The sequence below is a fragment of the Lactuca sativa genome, chromosome 1 (genome assembly GCF_002870075.4).
Source record: "Lactuca sativa cultivar Salinas chromosome 1, Lsat_Salinas_v11, whole genome shotgun sequence".
Taxonomy (NCBI): domain Eukaryota; kingdom Viridiplantae; phylum Streptophyta; class Magnoliopsida; order Asterales; family Asteraceae; genus Lactuca; species Lactuca sativa.
The window spans coordinates 74,373,844-74,386,126 of record NC_056623.2 but is presented as its reverse complement, the minus strand read 5'-3'; positions in this window follow the sequence as shown (position 1 = coordinate 74,386,126).

Genomic DNA, 12,283 nt, shown 5'->3' with positions numbered 1-12,283 from the left:
GTGCCACGATGTGGTGCAAAGATGCCTACAACGTAGCCATGTTGAAAAAGGACGCATGTTTTATGGAGCCACCACGGTGTGGCAGCTGTTTAGGCCCAAGCCCATGTATTTTTAGGGTGTCTCCCATATTTAAGCATCTTAACCCCCATTATAGGTCATCTTCTTCAGCCTCCATCCGTTCATTTAGAAACCTTATCCTCTCTTCCATGGAAATGAGCTTGGTGGCTTGATCTTAAGGTTAATGTCTTCTTTTGTTGAAACTTGAAAAAGAAAGAAGTTCATCTTGGTGCAAGGAATCAAGGAACAAGTTTGGATCCAACATCTTCTCCACATTTCTGAGTTATTGGAGGTATAAAGTGATAGGATTTAGGTAAAACAAATAAATTTAAAACCCTTAAGTTCACATGCAACCTAAAAGATCTATGTTTTCACTATTGAACCTATAACTAAGAACATCAAATAATAAAACCTAGAAACCCTAGGTTATTTTTGAAAAATACCAAATAAGGGTTTAGGATTACATACCTTATTGTCATTATCATAAATAACAAGAATCCTTCATTTGTAGATCTCTTGGAAGCAAGCACCACAATTGTCGTGCCTCTAATGGTTCACATCCAAGCTAGCAAGAAGGAGGCTTAAGAGAGAGGGGAGGGGAAAGTAGGATTTTCGGCTATCTCTTAAGGAGAAAGAGTGGCCGAAAATGAGAGTGTAGATACCAATTTTTATAACGAACAGTGAATGCGGAAGTAAGATATCTCGAGATTAATCGTGTTTTTGTAAGTATGAACACGAAGAACATATTATGAGTTCATGGAAGAAGACTAAGAACAAATAGAGATAATACTAATATTTCATGAAGAACATGGTGGGAGAGAAACTCTCCCTAGGTGGGAGAACCCACCACTTTTTTTCTCTCTCTAGATTACATTTTTAAAAGTAAGAGTTGTGAATAAAGTGACCACCTCTCCCTTTATATATGAGGGAGAGTAAATACACCTAAAATACAATAAAGGGAAAATTACAACCTAACTACCACTCATTATTTGTGGAGCATTTACATGCACCAACAGAGAGGCCTAAGGGTCTTTATATAGTGGCACAGAAAACCCTAGATAACCCTGATTTGAATATTAAATTAATATTTCAAATCCGATATTTATCTCATTCCTTATTTATCCACATGAGATATTCTAGAAACCCTATAGTATCCCCTAAAAATCATCCATCCCTAGGGTTAGAAGGTTCTAGAATCTTTTGTGAACAACTGTACTTTAGACCCTACACTTTTAACTAACTCCGTTAATCCCAAAATTAATTCTAATTAACTTCAGATCAATTATTAATTAAATAATAACTTTTCTAATTAATATATTATTTTAATAATACATTAATAAACTATTAATTTATATTTATTAATTACATAATAAATCAATTTATCTCCCTCACTCTAAAAGTTATCATGTCTATTTGCTAGGTTTGAGGGCAACCCAAAATGACTGTGCTATTATCAATTCAAGTATATACCAATTTTAGTTATGGGTTTGGACACCTAATCTAATATCTCCCACTTGGATAAGTCTATAACTATAACTGCTAGTATAACTTCTGAATTGATCAGCAAATTGTAGCTTCTAAAATCTACTGTCGAACTCTGATCCAGTCAAAAACATGTCCTAAGATAAGTGATCAAATAATCCTCCATTCTACAAGATATAATTCGGAAATGAGTCATGGAATAAAATCAATCCCATTGTCCAAGACTTTGTTTCCTAATTTCTGATTTGTGATGATATAGGACTTCTAATAGAACACATCAATTTAGTCTTGGTTGGGCCCAACACTATAAGTTAACATCAAATTACAGAGGGGGCCAAAGATATCGCTTTTCCCGTTAGGACAAAAGGAACAAATAAACTTTGACTCGTATGCTTTCACGTTTTACTCATCAAATCATGCATAACAATATGTTTTATAACTTCAAGTTACTGATGCATTTATGAATTACCAATGTACAACCGACTTGTAAATTACAACTCATATATCTTTGTTTCAAGATCATAAGATATTATCATCTCAAAATTACTCGTGAACATCGCAACAATACTATTGCTATGTCTAACTCCCTTAGACAATCTACAATCCAATTCATGATAGTCTTAATTCACAATTACTTCCAAAAGTACAACCGACAGTGGAGTTTGAATAATCATATTATTCGGGAAGTAAAACATGCAAAACGAAACATAAGAATAAACAATTGAAAAAAGGCAGTAAACAAACTCATAAATAATTCTCCATTATTTAATCACCAAAAATCAATTACATTTATTTTGTTACAAGTTTCAAACTAACTATCTAACTACTAAAACTAAAATCATCTCTCAGACCAATGCTCCTAGCATGCTGATTGTGCTTGACCCTACTCAGAGCCTTCGTCAAAGGATCTGTAGGATTCTCTTCTGATGATACCCTATTCACGATGAGGTGACCTTCTTCTACTCTATGTATGATGTAATGCTACTTTTTGTCGATATGTATAGACATTCCATGATATCTTGGTTCCTTAGTCAAGGCAGCCGCTCCTTCATTGTCTTAGAAAAGTTACATTGGCTCCTGAATGGCCAGGAAAACTATGAAGTCACCGATGAAGCTCTTCAGTCAAGTTGCTTCCTTTAATGCTTCACTTGCAACTATGTACTCTGGTTCGCAGGCTGAATCAGTCACCGTGTCCTGTTTGGAACTCGTTCAAGTTACTACTCCATCGTTTATAATGAACACCTAACCCAATTGAGAATGAAAGTTGTCTCTATCTATCTGAAATCAGGCATCATTATACCCACTTTTAACGTATCACTTCCACCAAGGAATAGGAGCATGTCCTTCGTCCCCCGCAAATACTTAAGAACGTTCTTAACCACTTCCCAATGAGGTTTATCGGGATTTCCCTAATAACGAATGACCATGATCAAGGCAAAAGATACATCAGGGCGAGTACATGTCATAACGTACATGATCGAACCTACAGCCGAAGCGTAAGGTACCCAACTCCATATCAACTATCTCTTCATCTGTACTAGGGCTTGTTGGGTTTTGAGCATTCTAACACTTCCTAAGTGTACATGCAACCCTAATAAACCTTGGATCTATGTTTGTCTAAGGTACATGCAAAATATTATTTTCCAAGGTTTATAACCTATCTAGCATGGCATGGGGTACTTTTAAACATAAAAGAACTAGATGAATTACATACCTTTTGTTGATTGTTGATTCCTTGGAGTTTGAGAGGCAAGCACCAATAATGTGAATGCCTCAAATGGAAATCACAAATCACCACAAACTTGGAAAATGTATGAGAGAGTATACTAACACTTAGAAATCGGCCACCACTATTACACACACACTCTGGGTGTTTTTCATGCAACATAAGGTTGTTTATATAGTATGCATGGTTAGGGTGAAACCCTAATAACCCATGTCTTTTCCTTTCCAAGGATCCATGGTTTAAGAGCTCCATGATTTAATTAGTCTTCCTTTTAATCACTAAATTAACTCATAATTAATTCAAGATTAAAAACTAATTAAATAACATGACTTTACATTAATATATTATAACTTATAATATATTAATAAATCGTAAGTATACAATTCTCATAAAATTATTCATAAATAGTTTGGGTGAAGTGCAACCTAAATGGACCATGCCGGGTCGGGTCAAGTATATACCAAATAAGTTATGGACTTAGACACCTTATCCAACAGACTCCCACTTGGATAAGTCTAATAACTGTATTTGCCTATATTGCTTCAGGAACCAACCGACAATCGTAGCTCTCGAAAACTCCGTTGAACTATGAAGAGCCATTTTAGACAAGTGATCATATATTCCTCTATTCTCATGATATCATCCGGACAAATACATGGAACAATTTCGTACTTATTGTCTGGTAGTTGTTTCTCGATTTCCGATTTGTTTGACAAAGAACTTAACTGAACACATCAATTTAGTTCTGACCGGTCCCGGTACATGGGTCAACACAAAATCATCGAGGGGCCCAGATATCGCTTATATTTCTAGAAGGAACAGATAAACTTCGACTGATATGCTTGTTCTACTACTTGTTGAATTGTACACAAAGGCACGTTTTATAACATCAAGTTACTGATGCGTTTACGTGCAATCAATGCACAACTAACTCATAGGTAACAACTCATATCTCTAGGTTTGAAGACTTATATGATATTATCGTCTCACGATCACTCGAGATAAATTCCATGAAGTGATACAAGTGAGCGTGGGTTTATTCTAATACTCATAACTTATGAGCACTCATGAACGTTGTAGCAACCATTGCTATGTCTAAACACCTTTAGCCATCTACAAACCCAATTCATGACAATCTTGATTCATACCTACTTCCGACGTATGACCAATTGTGGAGGTTTGAATAAATTAATTATTTTGGAAGTCAAAACATGCAAAAGTGAAACAATAGTAAATAATTGACAATGATAGTAACACTTTACTCATAAATAAATCACAAATTTTATTCATCATCAAACGTCGATTACATTTTACAAGTTTCAGAAAAGGCTATCTAATCTTTAAAACTAATATTGTCCCTCAGCCCGATGCGCCTTGCATGCTGCAAATGCTTAACCCTCGTCAGTCCCTTCGTAAGGGGATCTACAGGGTTCTCATCTGATGATATCCTCTTTGCCACGAGGAGTCCTTCTATCTTGTGTCTTATGAAGTGATATTTCCTGTCAATGTGTCGGGATCTGCCATGATCTCTCGGCTCCTTGGCTAAGGCAACCACACTATTGCTGTCATAGAAAATTTCCATAGGCTCCTTAATAGCTGGTACAACTCCAAGGTCTCCGATGAATTTCTTCAGCCATATCGCCTCCTTCGCTGCTATATACTCTGACTCACAAGTCGAATAAGCCACCGTCTCCTGCTTGGAACTCTTCCAAGAGATTGCCCCTCCATTTAGGGTAAAGACCCAGCCCGACTGAGAGCGGAAGTTATCCCTATCATTCTGAAAACTAGCATCACTATACCTTAACACTCTCAAGTCATCACTCCCACCAAGGGTAAGGATCCAATCCTTAGTCCTCCGCAGGTACTTGAGAATGTTCTTTACCGCAGTCCAATGAGCCTTGCCAGGGTTCCCCTGATATCTGCTGACCATGCTCAAAGCAAAGGCCACATCAGGGCGGGTACAAGTCATAGCATACATGATCGAGCCCACAACAAAAGCATATTATAATCGACTCATCTCTGCTATCTCGGCCTCTATACTCGGACTCTGAGTCTTACTCAGTTTGGCATTGCTTTGGATCGGTAAATCTCCTTTCTTGGAATTCTGCATGTTGAATCTTTTCAACACCTTATCCAAGTAGGTACTCTAACTAAGTCCAATTAGTCTTTTACTCCTTTCTCTTAATATCCTTATCCCTAGGATATAGGCAGCTTCCCCTAGGTCCTTCATAGCAAAGCACGTCCCAAGCCAGGACTTAACCTCCTGCAAGGTTGGGATGTCATTTCCTATAAGTAGTATGTCATCTACATACAATACCAAGAAGCTAACTATACTCCCACTAGCTCTGACATACACGCAAGACTCATCTTCACTTCTCGAGAAGCCAAACTCTTTGACCTTCTCATCGAAACAAAGATTCCAGCTACGAGATGCTTGTTTTAGTCCATAAATGGATTTCTCAAGCTTGCACACTCTATTAGGGTATTCCGCACTGACAAAACCCTCTGGCTGATTCATGTACACATCCTCAGCCAACTTTCCATTAAGAAAAGCGGTTTTGACATCCATTTGCCATATTTCATAATCATGAAATGCAACAATGGCCAGCATGACCCTAATAGACTTAATCTTTGCTACCGGTGAGAAGGTTTCATCATAATCAATACCCTGAGTCTGAGTAAAACCCTTCCCAACCAGTCGAGCCTTATATGTATGCACTTTTCCTTCCATTTAGGTCTTCTTCTTGAATATCCATTTGCACCCGACTGTTTTACGGCCTGGTACATTGTCAACCAAGTTCCAAACTTGATTGTCATACATGGACTGTATCTCGCTGTCCATAGCCTCCTTCCATTTAGCAAACTTCGGGTCTGCCATGGCTTCCTTAACACTGTTAGGTTCATCCAAATTTACCAGTGTACTGTCGCTGATAAATATATCACCTTCCGTAGTAATATGAAAACCATAATAAAACTCAGGTGTGTTCCTAACCCGTGTGGAACGCCTCGGAGGTACAGACTCGTCAGCTGGCTCACCAGGAGTTTCCTCCTCAGGTTGATTGCTAGTGTCTGAGGTTCCTTCACCAATTGATTCTTGAATTTCTTCAAGGTCAATTTTGTGACATCCCCAAAATCACGGCCACAAAAGACCGGTTTGTTTATGCTTTGTTTAAAAATCAGAGTTACATTTTAAATGAAAGTGTTGCGGAATTTGTCCCAAAACAAAAATATGATAAAGATTTATCAAAAGCATTTCCATAGAAATGTATTTCATTAAAAGACTCGGGATGTCATGTTCGTACAGATCAAAAGCATAAACAGTACAATATAAGCCTTACTACAATATTTCATATCTACAGGCCTATATCCGTAATCCCTCGTCCAAAACATCACACCTATGCTCATGCGCCACTACCTGTAATACATAAAACTGAGTGGGTCAGGCTTGGGAGCCTGGTGAGCACATAGGGTTTTCAACCCACAATAAATAAGTTTATTAAGTTCATTGATCAACAATAACCCGATTACTCGTTCCCGTTATCCTCACTTTACGTCCCTAAACACCTATCATAAGGGACCTAGCCTAAGGATCATCATCGGGACGGACACTACTGCTAAGGGGATTCCTCAGCAATAAATGTCCTAAAGGCAACCATGTGGGGGATGGAGTACACCGGTGAACATATCGTTCACGAACACCTACAGGTTGCGAGCCTGCTAGTGTTCCACTGGACTGTCTAGAAGAGTCCGTGGTCGTCATCCATACTCCGCTAGATGACAGAAACAACAACATCAACATCGAGGCCTCTCATCATTTTATCACACATCACCTATTGCATCTACCCATGTTTTACCCCAACATTTTCGTAGATATAAAATACATATACAGTTTAAATCATTGAAAACATGTATAACAACGTTCATCTAGCATAGATAGCAAGTATTAAGATAATATGCACACATAGCACGTAATTTATATAAAATACTTCATATCTATGTGTAAGTTGAAAGTAACTATGCACTCACTTGTTAAGGTGATGATTCCAAAATCGGGCAGCGCTTGCTTCTAACGATTCTATTTTCCTTCGACGAAACCTAGCATTATTATCGCTAAATTTTAGTCTAATATTTACCGTGACCAACTATTAGTCTTAGTATTATTATTATTATATAAGCGTTAAACAATATTTTCCAACCACTATGTACAGACAGGGGCCAGACATAAAACACCGGAGGGCAGGACCATTTTGGCATATAGCACTTCTGAAATCCAACAACCCTATGCGGCCCTTTAAACCAGATTCCCCGTACCGCGAGTAGTTAAAAAAAAATATTATAACGACACTTATATAAGTTATAATAATAGCTCAAATATTTATTATAAGTTCATAATAACAATACTAATTTTAAATATAAGCTATATTAAAATAAGATAAACATAACTTACTTACAAGGGGGTTTTAGCTAGGAGTCGGGCTCTGCAGGGGCAGAACTTCGTCGCTGAATCTTTCTAAGAAAGATTCGTGCAGCGCTTCAGCGCTCACCTTACTATACTAAGCTACAGAAAGAGAAGTCGAATCACGAGGGACCGAAATGCTCGGGGGATAAGGAGAGAAAGACTCTTGAATCAAGAGAATGGTGCAAGAAATATGAGAGCCCAAGACTCTTATTTATACTAATTGAATTTTCAAAAACTACCCTCCATAATTACTTAATGACCTTTTAGTTATATAAACAACTAAACACCCCTCTATAATACTATTATAAATGGATTTAATGATATTTGTACTAAACTAATGTCGAAAGAACTCAACATTAGTCTTATAATGACCGCATCGTCGATACCTTTCTAATGATATATACATATGTATATATATGTGTACGTATACATGATTTATACTTTATTTTAATACGTAAATATGTTATTATAATTTGTAACTCGTTCATACGAACTCCGTTTTTGACGTTCTTTATATCCACGCGTAGGTGAAGACGTACTCTACAACTTTCGTTTAGACTCCGTCAGCTAATTCTTGACCGATCTCAAATTTAACAGTAGGAGGCCTTTAGACTGTTAAATGACCGCGAAGAATTCGTAACTCCTTCATACGAACTCTGTTTTCGTCCATCTTTTTACCGTTGAGTTCCTATTAATGAGATCTTCAACTCTCATTTAGGTTGCGTAGGCCAAAAACCGCTCGAACTAAAATTCGAGTTTCGGGTCGTGCACTGCTAAGCCGAATCTTAGAAAAATCATAACTTCCTCATACGAAGTCAGATTTGGCCGTTCTTTTTATCGACGCTCTTAGTTTAACATATTCTACAACTTTTGTTTAGATTGCTATGGCTAAATCTCGCTCTATCGTAAATTCACTATTTACGCTTCCCGGTGCCATGCCGGTTTTGCCGTAAAACTTCGACGGGTCATAACTTCTTCGTTATAACTCGGATTTCGGCATTCTTTATATGTACGAAAACCTTGAGACATATTCTACAAATTTATGTAGAGATATCGGGATTATCTTATACTTTAATTTTGACGCTTATTTTTATTCTTTATTAATTATACATTTATAATTAAATAATAAACACATATAATTCACATAATACTCAAATATTTCATCTTTATTACTTCAAAAGAGTTACAAGAGTTGACCTAGACTATTACATTGACAAAAATGCTTAGCCCTGAAACCTGGGCGTTACAATTCTCTCCCCCTTAGGATGATTCCGTCCCGGAATCATGCATTAGCAAACAGATGTGGATAGCGACTCATCATGTCATCCTCTGTTTCCCAAGTGAGATTCGGCCCATTCGAATGTTTCCATCGGACTAGCACCAAGTCGACCATCTTGCGTCGTAACTTCTTAGTCTTACGGTCAACAATTGCCTCAGGCTCTTCGATCAGCCTTTTATTCTCATCCATCCTTAACTCTGAGATTGGAATTATGTCGGGAACATCTCCCGTGAATTTCCTCAAATAACACACATGGAAGGTTTTATGAATACCATTGAGTTTTTCGGGCAATTCCAGCTTGTAAGCTTGGTTCCCTATCTTCTGAAGAACTTTGAACGGTCCAATAAACCTTGGACTAAACTTTCCTCGTTTCCCAAATCGTATAAGTCCCTTCCACGGTGAGACTTTAAGCAAAACGGAATCCCCAACTTCGAAAGTTATCGGTCTTCTTTTCTCGTCAGCATAGCTCTTCTGACGATCCTGAGCTGCTAACATTCTTTCCCTAATCACCTTCAACTTCTCGGCAGTCTCATGGACTATCTCGGGGCCCATAAACTGCTTCTCTCCGGCTTCAAGCCAACAAGACGGCGTACGACACTTTTGTCCATACAAGGCTTGGTAAGGTGCCATCTTGATGCTCGAGTGAAAACTATTGTTGTAGGAAAATTCTACCAGAGGTAAGTGCTCGTCTCAATTCCCTTGGAATTCGAGGGTACATGCTCTCAGCATATCTTCCAGCGTCTGAATCATTCTTTCGCTCTGACCATCAGTTTGTGGATGATAAGCAGTACTCAAACACAACTTTGTACCTAACTCCTCTTGTAGACTCCTCCAAAACCTTGACGTGAAACGACTATCACGATCTGATACAATCGTAAGAGGGACACCGTGAAGTCTTACAATTTCCTTCACGTAAGCATTTGCGAGCTTATCCATAGACCACTTCTCGTTGGCTGCTATGAAGTGTGCACTCTTGGTGAAACGATCCACGACTACCCAAATCATGTCGTGACCGTTCTTCGTCCTGGGCAGTTTAGTCACAAAATCCATGGTGATGTCTTCCCATTTACCCATGGGTACAGGTAAAGGTTCTAAACTCCCATATGGTTTCTGATGTTGTGCCTTAACCCTCGCACATGTTACGCACTCGGCCACATACTTTGCAACATCGAGCTTCATTGTCGGCCACCAGTAGTAGGGTTTTAGGTCCCTATACATTTTAGTGCTACCGGGATGAATCGAGTACATGGTCTTGTGTGCTTCTTCCATCAGAAGATCTCTTATTCCTCCCGTCTTAGGTACCCAAATTCGATCTTGGAATACCTTCAGTCCACGACTGTTTGTACCGAACACTAACGTTCTTCCCAAACGTTCTTCCTTTCGGTCATTTTTCTCTAAAGCTTCTTCTTGAGCTTTCCTGATACTTTCGACAATCGTCGAGACGACTTCAATTCTTAACGCCCTTGGCCTTTTCCTTTCCAGATTGACTTTCCGACTGAGAGCATCAGCAACAATATTTGCTTTACCTGGGTGGTAAAGTATCTCACAGTCGTAGTCCTTGAGAAGTTCTAGCCAGCGTCGTTGCCTCATGTTCAACTCCTTCTGATTAAAGAGATACTGGAGACTCTTATGATCAGTGAAGAGTTTGCACTTCGTGCCGTAGAGGTAATGCCTCCATATCTTTAAGGCAAAAACTACCGCTGCCAACTCCAGATCATGAGTGGGGTAGTTCTTTTCATGCTCTTTCAATTGTCGAGATGCGTATGCTATCACCTTTTCTCTTTGGGTCAGAACACAACCCAACCCGACTCCAGAAGCATCACTATAAACCGCGAAATCTTCGACTCCATCGGGTAGAGAAAGTATCGGTGCTTCACATAACTTCTTCTTTAGTTTCTCGAATGCCTCATCGTGTTTCTCACTCCACGTATATGTAGCTCCTTTATGAGTCAAAGCTGTTAATGGAGCAGCTATCGAAGAAAAGCCTTGGATAAATCGTCGATAATATCCGGCTAATCCTAGAAAGCTTCGAATTTCCGTGGGACTTTTCGGACGTTCCCACTTCATCACAGCCTCGATCTTTGCGGGGTCAACCATTATTCCCTCCTGGTTAACAACATGACCCAAGAATTGGACTTCCCGTATCCAAAAGTCGCATTTGGAGAACTTTGCAAAAAGCTTCTCCTTCTTCAACACTTCTAATACTTCCCGTAGATGCTTACCATGCTCCTCTTGGCTTTTCGAGTAGATGAGAATGTCGTCGATGAACACTATCACGGATTTATCGAGGAATGGTTTACAAACCCTATTCATCAAATCCATGAATGCTGCGGGAGCATTGGTTAGCCCGAATGACATAACCAAGAACTCGTAGTGTCCATATCTCGTTCTGAATGCAGTCTTCTCAATATCCTGCTTTCTCACCTTTAGCTGATGATATCCTGACCTAAGATCGATCTTTGAGAAGTAGCTCGAACCTTGCAGCTGATCGAATAGGTCATCAATCCTCGGCAATGGATACTTGTTCTTCACCGTTGCCTTATTCAGCTCTCGGTAGTCTATACACATTCTCATACTTCCGTCTTTCTTCTTCACAAATAACACCGGAGCTCCCCAGGGTGATGAACTAGGTCGAATAAAACCGTTGTCCAACAGCTCCTGAAGTTGCGTCATGAGCTCCTTCATCTCCGTCGGTGCTAATCGGTAAGGTGCCTTTGCTATTGGTGTTGTTCCTGGTAACAAGTCTATACGAAACTCCACTTGTCTATCAGGTGGTAATCCGGGAAGATCTTCGGGAAAGACTTCCGGATAATCGCACACAACCGGTATATTCTGCACCTCTTTCTTCTCCTTCTTGGCATCGATTACGAATGCCAAGTATGATGCACATCCCTTTGACAAACATTTCCTGGCTTTCATCAGGGAGATGATTCCAGAATTCACTCTGCGTTTGTCCCCGTACACCATAAATGATTCCTTTCCGGGTGGGTTCACCTTTACTATCTTCTTTCGGCATTGAATCTCAGCATCGTTAGCGCTAAGCCAATCCATACCCAAAACGATGTCAAAACCGTTTAACTCTATGGGTAATAGCTCTTCGTGGAATTCGTTTCCGTTTAGGTCAATGACGATGTTCCTAATACGATTACTAACAGGTACGAATTTGCCACTGGCAACTTCTACAATCAGGGCATTATCTAGTTTTTCTACAGGCAATGCTAATTTCCCACCAAATTTATGTGATACAAAGGAGTAGTTGGCTCCGGAATCAAATAGTATA